Source organism: Callospermophilus lateralis, chromosome 8 (genome assembly GCF_048772815.1).
Source record: "Callospermophilus lateralis isolate mCalLat2 chromosome 8, mCalLat2.hap1, whole genome shotgun sequence".
NCBI lineage: Eukaryota > Metazoa > Chordata > Mammalia > Rodentia > Sciuridae > Callospermophilus > Callospermophilus lateralis.
Window position 1 is genome coordinate 8,824,540 of NC_135312.1, and position 15,767 is coordinate 8,840,306.

The following is a 15,767-nucleotide window of genomic DNA, read 5'->3' on the forward strand; positions in this document are numbered from 1 at the left end:
ATATCAGAGGTCAGTAGTAGGTGCAGATCACCAAGAGGATTTGACTTGAACCCCAGCAAAGACTGGCATCTTGGGGACAGTTGGAGCAGAGAAAAGATACGGTGTGGTACATTTTAACAAAACAAATTGGCCACGATGAGGAAAGAGTAGAGCAGGAGAGTATTTAAGATACCAGTATTTAAGATTCCAGGAAAGAATGGCATTGAGTTAGACCACCAGGATGAGGGAAAAGAAGTAAGAAATTCAGTACATAGTTCAAGATTAAGCCAGTTCACTTAGCATCCAGCCAGTGCCGCCATCTCTTACGCACTGATGACCCCTTTCTCTAACTAGATCGTAACTTCCTGTGCTATGTTCCTATGTAGCTTCCAAATCCTTAGCATATTTGCTTATGAAATGGTTGGCACTTAGTAAACCCTGTTCATTTGATGCAGCCTAGCCAGAATCTATTATATATCCAGGCCTAGCCTTACCTCCACTCCCCATCCCCAGCATTGTACAGTCAATTCATATTGAATCTCTTCCAGTTCCTCCAGCCAAAGAGTTTCTCATTTCATACCCTTGGCCAAAGAGTCTGGGGTATTGAGCAGAATGGGACATGAGTTGAGGGAGTGTTTCTTTTCTTTTTCAACAATGGGGGAAAAAAAGATAAATAGGTTTAAACGCTGGTAGGAAGTACCAGTCATGAAAAGGAGATGGTTGAAGAACCCGTCAGAGGAGGAGTAAGTGAAACAGAAGGGTTGTGAGAAAGAAAGGGGTGCTGCTTGAGATGACCTCAAAGGGGAAGTGAAAGTCAAGGATGTGTGCAAGTTTACAGGTTCTATAATAGAAAGTGGAGCGCTCTCTGGTGACTGGTCTATGTGCTAAGCATGAGCGCATAGGTGGAAGTAGAAGTTTAAGAAGAGAGGAAAATTTGACATATCTACTCAAGAATAGACCAAAAAAAAAAAAAACCTTGAAAAAAATGAAGCAACATGTACTTTCAAGGCAGCATTGAGGCCCTTAAAGTTCAAGGTCAACTGATGGTAACCTTGATCTGCAGGTTAGAGCTTACCTTTCCCTGATGGAATATAGCAGACCAGCTATAGGCAAGATAAAGCAGATGATCAGAATCACCCAGGGTTAGTTTGTGGTACATGTGTGACCGAAAGACAGTAAAGCTACATCACTAAAGTGAAGAGAACTGTTGAAGTGACCAGCAATAGAATCTGTGAGAACAGAGAGTAGAGACAGCAGCAGCAGATGGTGTCGGACAAATAAGAGGACATCTCAACCGAGGGACCAGAAAGTTAAAAGTGAGAGAGGGAGGGAATTGGAGAGAGAGAGGAAACTTGTGGTCAGAGAGTGGGAGGTGTGAATTTTATAACTTCTGAGATGGAGCATTTCCAGAATATGACCAAGTCCAGGGTGTGGTCACCAGAGTGGGAGAAAGAAGTGGCCTGGAGGGGAAACCACTAGAAATGAGAAGAACAAGGAGTGGAGGGACCAGGACTTGAGCAGCTCACACAGGTAAACACAGGAGGCACCCAGAATGGTGGCAGCATTAAGAAAGTGGGGGATGAGGAGACAGTGCCGCATGCATGAGTGAAAGGGCCTGTCCAGGAAATGGGTCAACAGCAGAAAGGCCAACGAGGAACCTGCAGATCCAGAGGAGCATCAGAAGAAATTGCGTTCAACTGAGTGGCAAGTGCATGACACTGAGTTAGACCACCAGGATGAGGGAGAAGTAAGAAAGGATCCAGTGTCCAGTGCAGCCTAGGGGGAAGAGCCCTGGACCATGGGTGGAGCCACAGTGGGAGGAAAGGGTTGGTGGAGATTTGTGAGCCTTATAGACGTTCCCGGGCATCCTCTGATCTGGCTCAGGCCAAGGGAATAACCTACCTTACCAACTATAATCTTTTACTGGTCGGCAGACCATAAGAGTCTAGGGGGAAAGTTGAAATGTCAACTTTATGTATAAACCAGCCAGTATCTAAACTGAATTCGCCTTTTACAGTTGGACCAAGTAGAGAGACATTGTACTCTAGATTTTGTGGCTCATGAATAAAATGACCAAAAGCCAGAAACTGGTAAAGATCACTGAAGTCACTCTAATGAGAATTCAAATAAGGAAGACGTAAGAGAAATGAGAAGATGGGAGGTGGGTGTGGGGTGGGGACTGCAAGAGCCTCAGAGGACATCAGGGCTATGGAGAGATGAAAGGGGAGAGAGAAGAGGTTCTGGGCAGAGGGAGTACTCTATGTGACAAGAAGCCACTGATTGAGAAAAGTACTACTTAGAGGACTTGATGAAATTCCCAGATATCCTGCTTGGCTTCCAGACATTAAAATCTCACAAGAATCTCAAGGTTGAGCTGAGAACCCATACGAGGAATTTGGACTTCATGTTGTAGGGAACGGGAAGTCAGGGTTGGTGGTCGAATCAGAATTGTGCTCTGGAAAATTCCTCTGGCAGAAATAGGTGAGCTGGAGGAATACAGGGAAAGAATTGAGGAGACCAAGGACATGGTGGATGTCTAAGAGAGGGACATGGAAGCATGCTGGGGAGGGGGAAAATGAGAATGGAGAGAAAAGAGAAGGCACAAGAGATTTTTCCAGAGGGAGACAAGGTAGAACTTGAAAGCCAAAGTAAACAGGAGGCATCACTACAGAGCACGCCTGCCACGTGATTGGTGGAGCGCTATTGAGCACCATTCAGATGCCCTGAGAGTCCAGGTTAACACAGAGACAGCCTCCTCCAGCGAAAGCCAAGCTGGCTATTTATGTCTTAAAAGAAGAAAATCAGACACCAAGAAGGGAAATTAACCTTTCCCTCACAGAAGCCATAAACAGCATCCAAATGTGGAAGAGAATGAAACCGCCAGCCATGTGTTTAAGAGAAACTTGATATCATGGGCTAGACAAGGCCGGCCGGGAAACAGGCTCCAGTATTAAAATTCTAACACATGGGGCGTTTGGAAAATTAAAAATAGACGCAGTGGGATACAGAGACTCTATCTAAATGGATGAGGCAGGGACAGAAATGATCTATTGAGCCGCAGCCTGGAAGGCAGCTGGGAGAGAAGCGACGAAAATGGAAACAGCCACCAGAGGGAAGGGTATTGGCCACCAGAGAGCAGTGACCCGACAGAGGTCCAAACTGCTCCTGAGGACAGAAGTGGGAAAACAGGAATATGACCAGTCAGGGAGTATTGCTTCCTCTGAGCGAGGCTGTGAGAAGCCAGGCTCCTCCCAGACGCCCCCTAAATGGCGGCTGCCTGCACAGGCCTCGGTTCTCGGCTCTCCCTGAAACTCTGCTCCGCCAGAGGCAGGGGTGTGAGTGAACTCCCTGGGACTCCAGGCTCCTCCTCTGTGGCCGGAGGACAGACATTTGTACTCCATGGAACTGGACACGACGTCAGATAAGAAATGCCAGTGACTAGGGGGCTGCTGCATTTGTCTTGATTTTTCTAATTGAGCCAAACCAACTTGAATGAGGGCCATTCGAGTTTAAAATTTGCAAATTTTTATATTTCCAGGTATTACAGCTGTCAGATCACCCTTGGGACTAGCCCTTTTATAGGGAAGAACCCCCAGTGGGGGTCTTTACAGGGCTCACAAATGTGGTACACCAGGACCCCAGATCAGCTCTCAGAAAGCTGCAGGTAGTGGTGTAGCTATTGCTGCCACAAACTTCTCTTCCTCTTAGCTGGGCATATGTTTCCTGAGGACAAAGATGGCTTCTCATTTCTTTATGTCTCAAACACCTGGAGGAAAACCAGACACAGAATAGACAAAATTCATTCAAAGGAGTAGATAAGCACCGGCCCAGCGGTTAGGGTACAGTCCACCAAGTGAGGCTCCTGTGTCCATCCTTAGCAGTGCGTACCAGGCCTAACGTGCAGTGGACACTCTACTAGTGTTCCTGAAGGACATGAATGAACAGAGCTTGCCATTAGGTGGGACTACCTGTGTTAACACCTGAAAGGATTTTCTTATCTCCATCGCAGGGGTACAGCACTGTGTGGCTCCAATTTGGATATAGATATAGATATCTGAGCATGTCTGAGTATATCTTGTATGTGTCAGCACATGCACACACATACACACGCTCACATATGTCCAGTGTTCCCCAGACACAGAAGACAGTGATACCTTCGTCTATTGCCTTTATCACCCTTCGAGTGAAAGAAGCAGCAAAGTCCCAGAGAACCAAACAATAAATGAACAGAACAATTGTTTTTCTTTGTCGTGGGCTCTGTGCTCAGTGCCACCTAGAGGATTCTAACGTGTAAAATTCACAATCATCTTTTGAAATAGACAAAATAATTGTCTCTAACTTACCTATGAAGAACATGACTCGGAGGAGTTAAGTAAGTTGTCTAGAGTCGTACACCCCAACCACCGAGCTACTTTCAGTGACGTTTCTTTACCTGGAACTTACAATAGAACTTTCCAGACTTCTCCATCAGAGAGAGAAGCCATGGGGACATACTGTTTGTCTCCATGCTTTCTTCTCTGATGTCCTCAGCATCTGACTCACCTGATGCGCAGTTGTCCTCACAATTCAGGATGCAGGGAGACCTGGACTTTTAGACAGACTGTGGAGGCGCTGGCTTTTAGCCACTCAAGGGGCAGCTACAGGTAGGGTCGTGTTTCAACCATCAGTCAAGCAAACAGACAGACGCTGGCCCCAGATCCCAAGTTTGCACCAGTTTCCTTAATGACTAGATAAATTCCCTCTGCATCCTCCCAGAATGTCACCGTCTCTGGACGGCTCTGCCGCTCCAGCCCAAGTCCACAATGATAGCATCAGAATTGCTGGCCGGAAGCCAAGCCCTGGTGCTCAGCCCTTCAGCAGAGTAACTGAGCCACCTGAGGCAGGGTGAAGGCCTGGGCCCAACGTACAGCCAATGGCTGGGGAAAAGAAGAACTTTCCTCAAATGAAATTCTAAGCAGGATTTCAATGGGGAACCAAAGTAAGAGTGAAACTGCTCAGGCTGAGGCAGGAGATCTTCCCCACCTGCTGACCCCACATTGCTCCAAGGTACTTCCCAGAATCCCCGTAGAGTTGAAATTCTCTGATCTGGTACAGCCCAGCCATTCACTTCAGGGACAAGGAACAAGGGCATGGAGAAGTTAGCGTGGACAAGTGCTATGGTTTAAATGTTTGGTTTCCCTAAAATTAATGTGTTGAAACCTAACCCGCAAGGTGATGGTCTTAGGAGGTGGAACTTTTAGTCCCCTTATAGGGTTCAGCACCCTTATAGCTGAGGCCTCAGAGAACTGCCTTTCCCCTTCTACCACGTGAGAGCACAGTGAGAGGTGCCGTCTTTGAACCAGAGAGCGGACCCTCATCAGAGACCGCATCTGTTGGCACCTGGTCTTGGACTTCCCAGGCCCCCGACTGTGAGAAATCAATGTCTGTGGTTTATAGGCCACTCAGTTCATGTTTTTTGTTACAGCAGCCCAAAAGAACTGGCACACCCAAACCTGCTCAGCTACGACATGCTGCAACCAGAACTCAGAGCTATTACCTTTAGCCCATGCTCAGAGTGCCACACAGTGCTGTTTTCACTACAAAGATGAAAAATTTCTCTTATCACTGGTTAATTTTATTTGTCCAGTTTTTAATCACGATGAGGAATAGTTATCTAAAATGAATTTTATAAAGGAAATATTATCCAACACAGGCACCAAAGAGGGGAGAAGGAAAGACATGGTGGATTGTCAGCAGAGCATCCTCCTAGCCCTCCCCATCAATAAAGAGCAGAAGGTTATGCATGGGATTGTTGTTTGCCTGGGAGGCTGCCTGTTCTCAATCCTCACCCAGCTGTGGTCTCCTGTTTCCCTCCAGACTTCCTCCAAGCAGCCTCCCTGAAGCCCCCTGAGGCCGGGTCCCATTCCCAGCCTGCCTGCGCTTCTCCCACTGCACACACCTCCTCCAGTGTGGCCCAAGAGCTTCATGCATCCATGTGATCCTTAAAGAGTGGATTGTGGGGCTGAGGATATGGCTCAGTGGTACAGCCTAGCAGGCAGGAGGCCCTGGTTCCATCCCTTGTACCACAAAAAGAAGATGTTGCACAATGAACTTGGTGAGTTTCTTTAATAATGCTCCAAGCCTCACAAATATGTTGACCACGTTGGCATCACACATTCTTTTAATCTCAAATAATTCCAGGATCTGATCAAGTTTGAGTCCTTGTTCTGCCACCTCCTGGCCATGTGTCCTTAGCTAAGTCACATAAGCTTTATCATTCATAACAAGATTATAATAACCTCACTGCAAAGCCCAAAGATAATGTGCACTGTCTTTCTCATGGGAACGACTGGCAAATGACAGATAGCATGTTTTTCTACTAAATAGAGAATTCTTATTCACCATTAAGTCACCAACAACTAGCATAGTGCTCCCGTAAATGTTATGGAAGGATATGATTTTCTAACATTGACTGAAAGAGTGCATAAGCAAATGAACCAGTGAACACTTGCGAATGTTACAAGGGTCGTTAGCACATGATGTGACCTCTGTCCAGTCCAAGTGTGTCTTTTTAGAACAATCCTGAAGAATGTTCATCTGCTGTCCAGGGGAGCAGCTCACTTGCTCACTTGTCTCAAACACAGACGTGAGCATGGCTCACCATCCACCCATCTCTCCTCGCTCTGACCTCCACCAGTGTGGGGCACATAGTAGGTGTTCATTCTTTCATCCCTTTAACACACATTTCTTGCAGCCAGCTATTTACACCTTTGGCAAGTGTCTCTGTGCTCTGAGCCCAGAGCCCTCACCTTTAGCAGAAGGGTTCAAGCCACCACTCCAGAGGCTGCTGTGAAGATTCAGTGCAGATACTTCTGGAGCATGGAGCACAGTTGGGGGCGGGGGGCATTTGAAAATGGCATCTGTCCTAATCATCCAACAATATGAACTGCTTCCTACTCAGGTGAGAAAGCAGAAGTCACAGCAGTGAAGGATCCCACAGTGCTCACTGGAGCATCCCATCCCAGGTCTCCCTGAGCCAAACCTCTGGAGGTTTGATGCTATGACAGAATTTCTTTCATCTCATAATGAGAAATAAATAGTGTGCATACATACCACAGCGCTTCCCACAGGCCCGGGGGTGATCATGTGGAATTCCAGAGGTAAGAGGGAAAAAACAGAGCATTATTATTTTAATCATTAAATGCAGATCTTTATTGGGCAAGGCTGTGGGTCCGAGATAGTTTGGAAGCTGAATGGATATAAGAAATAAGATAGGCCTCTCTCTTCAGGGGTCCACCATCTCCTTGAGCTCCTGGCTTAAGGGCAGCAGCTTGGATTGCTTCAGGGTAGGAGAATGTAGACTTGGAGAGAATGTCTCCCGACATTCCCCAGATACCACAGCCTCACTATTCCTGGTCACTGCTTTACAGAAAAATCTCCACTTTTGACCAGCTACTTGCCTTAGAGCTCATCCATATTCCTAAAACCCACAGAATAATTCCCACTTTGATGTGAGAAGCATTGGCAGCATTTAACCTGCAGTATTTCAGGACACTGACTGTCACAGGAAAGTATTTCCTCTCAACTTAAAAATAACCTAGTAATAGAAACTAATTACAGGGAGGTCAAGAAACAGGCGTTCTGAACCAAATAAACACCTTCATGTTAGCCAGACTTCCTGAAACTATCACACACTACAATCTATTCATCAGTGTCTCAATAAACAGTTCTCGAGCACCTACTAATATTAGTGAACCTTAATGAGGGCTTAGGAAGGACAGGTCCTTATGTAAACCTCATAACATTCTTGTGTGGCGGGAACTAGGACTAGGCCCATTTGACAGATGAGGAAACTGAGTGCCAGGGACAGCCAGTCATTTCCCATGTCCAGCCAGGAAGTGGTCGCCCAGGCTTCACCAGGCCGTCTGTGCCAGAGGGCCTGCTCAGATCCACCACATTGTACCGCTTCTGAGACACAAGTATTTGCTAAAAGTTGGAAAAGACATGAATGTGGTGATCAGCAGTTATGACAGAGCCAGACACACCAAGAGTGGCCACAGGAAAGCACGGTGAGCCGGCAGTGAACGCTCAGAGATACCACACATGCACAGAGATACCAGCTCCTGTATCCCCACCATAACCATGAGGAGTATAGTCAGCTGACCATACAGGTGAGAAAGGCAGGAATTTAGACCCAGGTCAACCAGCCAAGGTCAAGCATTCTGCGAGCACAGGAGCCAAGATGCAGGTAGCGGTTCCCCTTGGACTCTCAGTGGCTTCCCATTGCACCTTGGGGTGCTCTTGGACACATCAGAGACAGTGGCTTGGTCTCCTGGGGAGGACCCAGAAGGCTCCCAAGAGAACACGAATGTGGATGGATGAGGAAGGAGGATTAGGACAAGGAGAGGCCCAAGAGGCCCTGTCCAGGCTGGGGATATCTACAGCTTGTTCACAAAAGCACTTAGCCAAGAAAATGCTGGCATGCCCAGGAGCCAAAGCTGGTCAGAGGTGACTCAACTGTGGGTTGCCGAGTAGTGGGGCAGCAGCGAGGCTGGGAAAATTATGAGGGCTTCATCCTGGAGCCCTGAGATGGCCCCCTTGCTACTGGCCCTGCATTCAAAGCCTCTGATGTGAGAGGCACATGAACATTCCACCCTCTTTTATCTACTTTACTAATTTTACACAGAAAACCTTTGCAGAGTATTTCAAGAGGCTTTTTGTCAAGTATAGTCTTCCACCAAGATCCTCAAGTTCAGGGATTCTGTCCCGTTAGCTTTTGGTTACCCCAGGGGCCTGAGCACTCTGCCTCCACAAGGAACTTACTAAGATGGCTTCTAAGTGGAAGGACAGCTCGTGGGGTGAATGGGCAGGTACATGGACGATTCAGTCAATGATCCACAAGCAAAGCAATACATTCCTGGTAAGAGTGGCCTTCTATGTAGACAGCATGATTGACGATCTCTATATTCAGTGTCAGCACCACGCAGGTGCCTCTTCCCACAGAGCCCAATGCCTGGGATTCCTGCCATGGGGAGCAAGGTGCTTCCTTCTGTAGTAAACACTAGAGGTTGAAATGCAATTGTTTTGAAGAATTCTTCATTGAATTGTTTACTGGTTTTTGAAGATCACTATTAGTAGGTTTGAATTCACGTGAGGATGCAAATGATTGGCGCTGGCTCAACCCTGAGAAGGTGCTGGGATAGGAAGGAGGCAGAGATGAAGGTCCAAGTCTGTTATCCCCTCTTATTCCACCAGTGAGAGTTTGGGGGGCTTCTGACTTCTTCCTGACCTTGCCTTGCCACCTACATATCAGCCTCCCTGGACTATGTTTACTTTTAAAACCGGACACCAACAAAGACCTCGAAGTCATGCCCCCCCATCCACTGCTCAGTAGCAGAAGCACTCCTTGCTGTCGGTCAGGCCAGCCGCTGTCTTTCCTCCCAGCCGCAGAGTCCTGCCTCCCTGCCCCGCCCCCAGGGCTCTCTGCTCCCATCTCCCCACCTCAGGATCCCCCAAATCCTGCCTCAGCTTCTCGGCAATCTGTCTCCACTAAATTCCCCAGCATAGTTGGGGCATTATGTCCCCACTTGTCCTCAACTCTCCGTCATGTTTTGCCTTTTTGGTCTGGGTTCAGACGTAGTGAGTCTTGCTAAAAATAATTACAACAACAACAATAATAACAACAATAACCTGATCATTAAACACACCCTTTGTGATAAAGTCTGGATCTGGGATGTCTCCAAAGACCCATGTTATAAAGCCTTGGTCCTCAATTTAGTGCTATTGGGAGCTGTTGGGACATTTAGGTGGTGAAGCCTAATGGAAGGAAGTGAAGTCATTGGGGTTTTCCCTTAAAGGGAATGTGGGATCTCAGCCCCTTCCTGTCTGTGGCCACCGCGAAATGAACAGGCACCATGCACTCCTACCACAATATACTGCGCCACCACAGGTTCAAACGACAGGGGCAAGCAACTGTGGACTGAAACCCCTGATACCCTAAGCCAAAATAAAACTTTTCCTTTATTAAATTGATTATCTCAGGTATTTTGTTACAGTAATACAAAGCTGACTAATAATGTCCCGTATTTTGTACACACTATTATCTCGTCCTAAGAAGTAAAAATTTGGAGCTGGGATTGTGGCTCAGCAGTAGAGTGCTTGCCTCGCATGTATGAAGCACTGGGTTCGATCCTCAACACTACATAAAAATATATAAATAAAATAAAGGTATTGTGTCCATCTACAATTAAAAAAATTTAAAAAAGGAAATAAAAATTTACGTGCCCATTTGATAAATGAAAACTACAGGCATCGGATCAGGAAGGGTAACATACAAACCAAACAAAAACCCTCCACTCTTTGAATTTCAGCTTTTCTCATTCAGCCCTGCCTCCCTGACTCAGTAGGGCTACAAAATGATGAAAAAGGTTTTGCTTTATCATTAGATAATATGTAAAGCACCAATGCAATTTTTGCAAGACCTCCATAAAAGCTTTCTATAATGACTGTATAGTATTTCACAGGGTGCATTTGTATCAGGTTTTATCTGACCCTCTCTTATTGGTATGACGTTTTCAGATTTGTTTTTACAGTGATAAAGAACAGAGCCACGGGGGAAAAAACATACAACTGTACATTTCCTCTCTCCTTAGTTTGAACTATTTCCTTCTAATAGGTTTCCAGGAGCAGGATTATTGTGTCAAAACATATGAATGTTTTATGACTTACAATCCACATTATCCACACGCATTGGCACAGACCAGTTTATATCATCGTTACCAGCAACGCACACTGATCCCAGTCCCAGGGATCTCTCAGAAAGGGCATGCTTATTTTACTCTCCTACAACTAGTCAAGTCCAATGTTGTTTTCTAATCTATCTGCTGTGAGTTAGCTCATTTTATGCAGATGGCTCTCGGTGTTCGATTTCATTTTGATTTGTTTGTACTTGTTCTTTTGTTGTTGTTGTTAAATATTTAATTTTAGGTGCACACAATATCTTTGTCTGTTTATTTATTTTTAATGTGTGGTGCTGAGGATTGAACCCAGAGCCTCATGCACGCTAGGCAAACACTCTACTCCTGAGCCACAACCCCAGATCCTGTACTAGTTCTTTAAAACACCATAACAAACCCTGCATTAGACATACTGTCGGTGCTAGACCTCAGCTCATTAAGCATTAACCTCATCTTGGCAGCAAATACTAGATGATAACCCAAGTGTGTGCCGTGCTGGCACTGAGGACATGGGATGGAAAAGACACAGCATCACCAAACTCAGAAACTCAGGGTGGGCGGTGTGGGATAAGCTCTGAATTCACTTATAAGATGCTTTTACCTGCGATGAGGACACGGCGCATGACAAAGACCCTGTCGTGACTTGGAAATGGTGGGGGCGGCAGGGAAGCTGCAAGCTTCAGAGGAAGCAGAGTCTGGGCATTTTCATGGAAGGTGCAAGGTCTGAGCTGATGAAGGCTGGGGGGCTGTGCCAGGCAGAGACCCCTGTGAGAGCAAGTTCAGCGCTGACAGCCGGCCGCAGACGCTAGGGCAGGCAGAGGCAGCCTCTGCACGAGGGGCCACAGACATCTGCCCATTCACTGAGCAGTCCGGCCTCTGTCGTGGGGTCCCAAGGATAAGACCACTCAGACGAAAGTGGAGACCTTTTTTCCAGAAGTCTCTCCTTGTGAAAGACAACTAAGCAGACCCTATCTTTAAGCTACCAGCAATGGGTTTATGAAATTTTGACCCTTAAGGTTCTCAGTGCAACAAACATTACTTTATTCTCATGACCTGGCTCTTTAGGCCCAGGGTAGGATTCTTTTTCTAAGTCAGGAAAAGGTCTTGATGACATGAAGATAAACTGCTGCCCTTGAAGTCCTTTGCAAAGTGGACCCATCAGTTCCCCTACCTCTGAGGTCAGCAGAGCGCTCAGTTCAGTGGGATTATTGGATCCATTTAGTTAAATAACCTTGACTCATGTTTCCCAGTGGATTTGAGTGCTTAAATAACACCTGGGTGTTCCTTAAATCCGGCCTGAGTCTGCACTGAGTGCCAGGAGGAAGCTTGTCTTCACCATCCTTCATCCCTAATGCTCATCTGAAGAGACTTCAAACCCGGGATATGGACCAGTGTCCCTAACAACAGGCTTCAAAAGATTATCCAACAGGGATGATGACAAATTCTCTGGAATCAAGAGGAAGAATGTCTGAAAACTCACAAAACAAGGTTTCTGTGAAGCTAACAGACTCTGAAGACCACAGATGACCACAGGATACACTCCATTGGCCCAGTGGACTCAGAGGACCCGGAGCTAGATTCATCAGCCATCACCAGTCACCAGGCCTTAGAAGCAGGTATTGAATGGGAACGAGAAGAAACTGGGCCCCTTTTTAGCATCCAGACTCTAGTCCAACTCTACACCTTTGGATACAACAGTGGGTCTGGTGGTTGAGCCCAGAGGTGCCCTGCCACCCTGCACCAGTCACACTGCCTCCTCTGCTGGGCCCCCGTCTTTCCTCCCACCCCAAGGCCTGCACCCAGGGTTGCCCCACCTGGAATGCGCTTTCCCTGGGATGCACCTGGTTCCCTCCTTCACTTCATTCCATCCTTCACTCCAGTGCTGCTCCCAAGAGAGGTCTTCTGTGGTCCCACTGTAGGAAGCAGCGGCACCTTACTTCACCGCCCCCAGCCCCGTACACGCTCGACTTTCTTTGTTAGCACTTGCGACGACCAGAACCGTTTACAATTAATCTCCAAGACGTGAGGAATGTGTCTTTTCTCTTTGCTGCTCAGTGCTCAGAACAGATCGTGGCAAAGACTAAGCATCACATGCTTATGAGCTCCAAGGCGACCCATCCATGGAGCTCATCCTTGGGCCACATTCAGTGAGACACCCCTTGGATCCTCACACTAGTTGACCACTGCAGGTCTGGGTTCAGCTTCGTCAGGACAGTGGGTCCTGCTGGGCTCCTTCTTGCCGCCCTCCCTCTCTGCTCTCTCCTTCCTGAAGCCCCAAAGGAGAATTTATCTACATTATAGATCTTAGGAGCAGACATGTCAACCCGATCCAAAAACCAAATGTGAGAGTCTCTCTCAGCATCACACAGTGCCACATGGAGGCAGAACTGAGACAAAGGGGCCAGGTACTCTGACTTCCTTTTTTTTTTTTTTTTTGTTCCTCACAAAATACCACCCTTTCTCCCTTCACTGTCGATTTGACCAACTTCGGGAAAGGGAAGTGTGTGGTCCTTCACCGGGAAGGCAAGTTTTCTCAAGGAGGCAGACAAAATTAAAGAGAAAGTTCACAAATTAAAGTAGGAAGAAACGCGAGGCCTTGCCGTCACAACCAATTGCAGTCGGGACACCCGAGAAACAGAGAGGTTCAGGTTGTCCCCGTCTTTGTAGCTCCTGGACAGTCCGCCTAAGCACTTGCCAATCCCGGGGCGCCACAGGCAAACCACAGCCTCTTGGGCCAATGGAACCAACCGCATCCATCCCCGCTGTGGATCGGAAGGGCCCATGGCAGGACTGAAAGAAAGAGCGTCAGGGACATGGGGAGGGGAAAGAAGGGCCTCAGAGCTCCAGAGACCAATTAGGAAATAAGCCAAGAGCCTGATGGACACAGGAAAACATATAGACACGAAAACCTGGCAGGAAAAACAAAAAAAAAAACAAAAAACAAAAAAAGAGCAAGTTGATGAAAAATAAACTCGCTCCCAAAACACAACAAAACATTTTTTAAAGGTTTATTTTACCTAGAATTAATGACAGGAAAACCCCATAAACGTGGTGCAAAATGTTTAATGCCCCATTGAATGCCAACATTATGCCATTCGTCTGTCCTTGCAGGTGTATTATTTCTAGTCCCCAGGATGAAAAGAAAGGTTGCTTTCCACATCTTTTATAGTACTTAAAAATACATATTTCCATGGCTTTATTGCCAAAGGTCCTGCTTTCTTCCAGAACCCACAATAACTAATCATGTTACTGCCACCAAGTCTAGGAATTGGAATTAATATTTGGTGGGAGGGTTCGCTTCCATCCTATGAGTGATCTTTGCTTTAACGACCCTTGGAGTTAGTGATTTCTCCTAAATATTTATTTCTCCCTAAGGGAAAGATTTCTCTAAGAACTTTCTCTCTGCCCTAAATATCCACAACTCCTGATCTGTTTTTCTTCTATTTGTCCACTTAGAGTTTTTGCTGGAATCAATTTTATTAATTTCCTTCTGAAAATTAGCAAGTCAGAGTAAATCACGGGGAGCTTTGCACTCTCTCCCATGTGATTCCTTCCACTCCCTCGGTTTTCCTTTCAGTGCTAGGTCACCAAGGCCTAGATTTATACCAATCCTCCCTGCAAGAATCTCTCTCCATATTAAAAAAAAAAAAAAAAAGGAAGAAAGAGGAAGAGGAAGGAAGGAAGGCTGGAAGAAAAACTTTAAACTAAAGTTAAAAGGTATTTTGATTTAATCATTGCAGTCAACAGCTATGTCTCTCTCATTTTTCTAAACAGTGTCTCCTTTAAGATTTGTAACACTTTTTCATAATAAAAGAGATTATCCAACATCACCTCCACGTCTGTTAGTTTCCTGTTAGAGGAAAACTTCCAGTACTGTCAGACTTTTCTTGGAAAATTCCTGTTCAACTTATTGGATTAATTAAACCACAGTCTCAAATGTGTTTCAAAGCTGCCAAGGACCACCTGATCCGTGGTTCCAGGAGTTTCAGTCAGTCCCTTAAAACTTGTGCATCCCCCAGCAACTCCAAAGCAAAACGAAAGCGCTCGACCAGATTATTTCTAAGATCCCATAAACTTTCACATTCTGTGTGTGCACCGCTTCTCAACTCAGTGATTTTCATTTTACTTTATGAGAGCACGATATTCACCGATTATCTGGGGACCGTACCTCACAATTAAAAAGGTAATAAAATTAAATGAAATGAAAAAAAAAAAAAAAAAAAAAAAGGCTTTACTAGCCTTGGAATCGATTTCCAGAACCCCAAACCTGGAGACTCCCTCTCGGCTCTGCAGGGTTGTGAGTTTTCTCATTGGCTGCTGCAGGGGTGGCTTGTTGCTGACTTCTGTTTGTTTTCACAACAGCCATGAGACTCCTTAGAGAAAATTGCAATGGCCAAGCGCTTCACCCAATGGGCAGTTAGGAAATCCAGATCTCAGCCCCCAGAGGAAAAGCCACGGCTGCATTCCAGGCTGGAGCCGAGCAAGAAGTCATCAGGAGGTTAAGTGACTGAGGCAAGAGGTGGCAGGAACCAGTGCCCCGGGTCCTGGACACCGAGCCCCGCCCCCCCTTCAGAGGGCCTTCATCTCTCCCAGCCACACTTCTTCACCGAAGGCTTCTTAATCTAGTCTGATCCACAAATGAAGGAAATTGTGGTTTTTCACATCATGATCGAGGCTATTTTTTCCCCGCCACAGTGAATAATGAGAGCAAGAGCAACCCATTTGTCTCCTATTCCGGCCCACGTTGTTTATTCCTTGGGCTTTCAACAGTTTTTAACATCAAGATGTCAGTTTTTAGCACATTTGCATAATTATGCATTTCATTTCAGGATTCTCTGTCATAGCCATTCGTTTCTCCCCACCAGCTAAGTTGTTGAAAAAGAAAACTGTGTTTCGAGGCGAGTCCAATCCTACAGTTTAAAAGCTGGCAGGGTCTGTCTTCCTTTCCCCCCTGGGAGGATTAATTTGCTTCTTTTTTATTCTCAAAGTTTTATGACTCCAAATAAAGGATATAATGGTGCCATTGAGAGTTGGGAAAATGTGGAAGATAAATAGTCTACGTGGGAACTGCTT